Here is a 4,830-nt window from a genome sequence, read left to right as displayed (position 1 = left end):
AATAGTCCACAGTAATCAATATTTCAGAGAGATTGAGGATGAGGATGAAAAGAATTTCTAGTGGCTGAATTTGGTGACTAGAGGTACTGTGCTAGGTATAGGGAAGGATACAAAGGAATGTAAGACAGTTTCTACCCTTAGGAAGCTTACAGACCTATTAGAGAGAAACGGTGTATTCCCATGGAAAAATGACTAAGAAGAGAAGTGTATTGGAGCCTGGCCAGTGAGTCCAGTCCTTGTGAGCATCCTCAGCATGCTCTGCGTTTTTTTCTTGTCTTTACTGTGGGAAGAAGAGTCATTTTTTTGTTGTTGTTGTCAAATGTTAATTTATTGCAAGTCCTCTTTGTAGCTTTTAATTTCCTGGGCATTCCACAGCATCACTATTGATGTCATCAATGACATCATGAGGATGCCTGCCATCAATGTTGCAGCCCACAGACTGGGCTGTTCCAAGTATCTCTTTAATGGTTCCAGAAAGGTCTCTTGCCAAGCATTGGTGCCTCATCTGTCAAGCAATGTTAACAATCTCATCGAGAGTGATGTTTCCATTGTGTTTAATACTTTTCTGCTTCTTTCTGTCCCGAGGAAGTTCCTTTAGGGTTTTGATGATCAAGGCTGAGGTAGAAGGCACAACCTCCATCTGCCCCTGTCTGTTCTAAATGGTAAGTTTCACTGTGATGCTTAGCCCTTTCCAGTCACCAGTTGCCTTGGCAATGTCATCACCAACCTTTTTGGGAGACAAACCCAAGGGACCAATTTTGGGGGCCAGAGCTGATGTGGCACCAACTTCACCACCAGTGCACCTTAAAAACATGACTTTAATTTCATTAGGGTCAAACTTGGGAGGCATGGTGGTGACGAAGGTGGAAGCCTGGCCTGGATGCTGCAGGGTGGCTGCCAGTGTCGGATGAACCCGGATTCGGGACGACCGAAAGAAGTTGCACCTTTACCACCACGAGCTGGAAGCCAAAAAAACCGCAAGAAGAGTCATTTGATTGGCTGCTGAACCAGAATTAAGACACATTCAAAAGGTTCTAACTGGCCAAAGTCATTTTCCTGCCTGGATGCAGGAAAAGAGGACGTGTTGTAAGACTCTGGATGCTGAAAAGCTTCAGACTTGTCCCATCTGGGGCTGATATGTGGCTGGGGACAAGAGGCCTCTGGTTATTTTTGCCTCTTTATGATTATACTTTCTTGATTTTAAGTGAAGGAGTATCAGACTAGACTGTCACCTTGTGAGCTTTGGAAAGTCTGAGAGTGAGCCTCCACAGATCTGGGAGCCAGAGCCCAGGCCAGAGTTTTTGGTCTGATAGTACAATCCCAAGGAATGATTGGGCCCCATCTCAGCAGCTGCTGTGATGCCATTTTCTGAAGTGACTTTACCTGTCAGCTCTTTTTCAGTCAGACGTTAACTTGGTGGGGTGAATGCTTGGTAGCAACTGTGTCAAGTTGGAACCCATTCTTGATTCTTCTAATACTGTCTTACGTGCTTTATAAGCTCTGAGGCATCCTTATCCCAATTCCCATTAGCAGTGATGAGTTAGTTCTCCTGAACAAGGATACATTTCTCCCTTGCCATTCTAGAGGTACTCCCTGAGGGGTTTAGGATGTTTTTCTAATACTATCAACTCAAGCTCCCATTCTGGTGTATTTTCCTCAATATTAACTGCCAATGATAAGCACCCCAGTATCATTTAACCAAATACCATCAATTCGCTTTTACAAAGGAATATTTACTAAGAAGATAAAGTAAAAACAGAGGTATAAGCATTTCCCTCAATACCCAGGGGTACACTATTCCTTGTACTACTTAGGTCCCTGTTCCACATGACTCAAATGGATTTCTGATCTCATAAATTTGAATATTATCTCCAGTAATGTAGTTTGAAACTGTGCATGCAGGCTAGTCCTGCAGGATTCTTGTCCATTGTCCTCCTTGTTTGGGAAGTAAGGGGGTCTATCTTGCTTTTACCTACATAATATTTTACCTATTTTTACTTACCTAATATTGCAAAAATACTAGTGAAGCCCTTAGGTTTCCCACCTGGTTGTACATTGCTATCGCCACATGATCAGCCCTTTCTTTTTCACTCATAATTTCTCAGGTGACATTATTTACTCCATTTCTCCTAAATTTACTCAATTTCTCCTAAAATTCTTTACTTGTTATATGTTGCAGCCTGTTCACACCCACCATCTGCTTCTTCATTGCCTTCTGTATGATAATTATTTTCAATTCCTCTGAAATTGTAGTGTTCTATGACTCACAGCCCTACAGCAACCCTGATAGAACATGGATATTAAAAAGATAGGTCTTTGTTCCCAGTAGAACTTTGAGGTCCTTAAAAACTTTGCAGTTCCCTGAGGACAATCCAGTCCTCTCTCTGCCTCCTCTTTAATTCTGGGCCCAACTCATTGTCCATTTGTATTGCCTGTCCAAAACACACACACATATGTATATACACACAAACACATACATATATGTATGCATGTGTGTACACACACATGTGCACATATATACTGATGAACCAGGTCTATAGGTTGTCCATTTAACTGCATTTGACAATTCTGGGCAATAGACATCCTTCATCCAATTGGCTTTTCCTATGTAGATAAAGGCTTGTTTATTGGATGATTGATTGATTGAATGGTCAGGTCAACCCTCAGTTTTCTTAGCTACAAAATGGGAATAATAAGAGCACTTTCTCCACAGAGTTGTTGTAAGGACTAAATGAGATAATATGTGTGAAAGTGCTTTTTAGAAATATTTTTGGGGGTGGAGCCAAGATGGTGGAGTAAAAGCAATGACTTGCTTGAGCTCTCCCCCAAACCCCTCCAAATAAAAATGACTCTAAAAAAATTCTAGAGCAGCAGAACCCACAAAAAGACAGAGTGAAACAAATTTCTAGCCCAAGACAACCTGAATGGTTGATGGGAAAGGTCTGCTGTGCTTGGCTAGGGGAGGAATGCAGGTCAGCATGGGTGTGCAGGTAAAGACAGGGCCCTAGCAAACCTGGAGCAGGCCTCAGGACTGAATCACTGACAGCTGTGGCAGTTTCCAGACTTCTCAACCCACAAACACCAAAGACAACTTAGAAGAGCAGTAAGAAAGGTCTGTTGGACTGTAGTGAAAGAGGAGCTTGGTCTGGCCCCATTCCCTGCACAGCCCCTGGGCGGTGGCTGCTTCCAGAGCTTTTGGCCCACAGATGGAGGAGGGATCAAGCGGCTAATCAGAGGGGAATTGCAGGGATCTTTTTGCTGGTGCTAAGGCAAGATTCTCTTGCTTTGCCCGTGCTTGGAACTGGGTCATGGTCCTGGGTGGTGGTCCTGGGGTTAAGAGGAGCTCTGGCGTGGTGGAGCTAGTGGCAGTGATGGAGAGGAAATCCTCTTCACAGTTCTAAGGCAGAAAAGAGTGCTTGTGGTCACTCATAGGCCAGAGTACAGGCTAGGAGAGGAGTAAACACCTCTCCTTGAAGAACTGAAAGCTTACAAGTCCCTAGAAGCATTTTAAAAAACAGCTGCACAAAACCCCTGAAGCTTGGGACAGTACATTCTCCACACTGGAAGCAGACCTCTACCTTAACAAAGAGTTTAAAACTCAAGTAATTGACTGGGAACATGAGCAAACAGCAGAAAAAAACTGACTATAGAATCTTACTTTGGTGACAGAAAAGATCAAAACACAACCAGAAGAAGAAAACAAAGTCAAAGCTTCTACATCCAAAGCCTCTAAGAAAAATATGAATTGGTCTCAGGCCGTGGAAGAGCTCAAAAAGGATTTTGAGAAGCAAATAAAAGAAGTAGAGGAAAAATTGGGAAGAGAAATGAGAATGATGCAAGGAAATCATGAAACACAAGTCAACAACTTGCTAAAGGAGACCCAAAAAATACTGAAGAAAATAACATTTTAAAAAGTACACTAACCCAAATGGCAAAAGAGGTCCAAAAAGCCAATGAGGAGAAGAATGCCTTAAAAAGCAGAATTGGTCAAATGGAAAAGGAGGTCCAAAAGCTTACTGAAAAAAAATAATTTCTTAAAAATTAGAATGGAGCAAATGGAAGCTAATGACTCTATGAGAAATCAAGAAATTATAAAACAAAACCAAAAGAATAAAAAAATAGAAGACAAAGTGAAATATCTCATTGAAAAAACTACTGACCTGGAAAATAGATCCAGGAGAGATAGTTTAAAAATTATTGGACTTCCTGAAAGCCATGACCAAAAAAAGAGCCTGACATCATCTTTCAAGAAATTATCAAGGAAAACTGCCCTGATATTCTAGAACCAGAGGGTAAAATAGAAATTGAAAGAATCCACTGATTACCTCTTGAAAGAGATCTCCAAAGGAAAACTCCTAGGAATATTGTAGCCAAATTCCAGAGTTCCCAGGTCAAGGAGAAAATACTGAAAGCAGCCAGAAAGAAACAATTCAAGTATTGTGGAAACACAATCAGGATGATGCAAGATTTAGTCTACATTAAGGGACCAGAGGGCTTGGAATATGATATTCCAGAGATCAAAGGAGCTAGGATTACAACCAAGAATCACCTACCCAGCAAAACTGAGTATAATCCTTCAGGGGAAAAAATAGGTATTCAATGAAATAGAGGACTTTCAAGCATTCTTGATGAAAAGACCAGAGCTGAATGGAGAATTTGACTTTCAAATACAAAACTCAAGAGAAGCATGAATAGGTAAACAGGAAAGAGAAATCATAAGGGACTTACTATTAAATTAAACTGTTTATATTCCTACATGGAAAGAAGATATTTGTAACTCATGAGATCTTTCTCAGTATTAGGGTAATTGGAGGGAATATATAGAGGGCA

General features: G+C 41.2%; 1 pseudogene; it reads right to left on the bottom strand.

Moving 5' to 3' along the window:
* Window positions 1-322: 322 nt before the first annotated feature.
* On the bottom strand, window positions 323-850 carry LOC114037794 (annotated as a pseudogene).
* Window positions 851-4,830: the final 3,980 nt, after the last annotated feature.

Source organism: Vombatus ursinus, unplaced genomic scaffold (genome assembly GCF_900497805.2).
Source record: "Vombatus ursinus unplaced genomic scaffold, bare-nosed wombat genome assembly UNPS02010548.1, whole genome shotgun sequence".
Lineage (NCBI taxonomy): Eukaryota > Metazoa > Chordata > Mammalia > Diprotodontia > Vombatidae > Vombatus > Vombatus ursinus.
The sequence above is the reverse complement of the archived record's forward strand: the minus strand, read 5'-3'. Positions and strand labels throughout refer to the sequence as shown.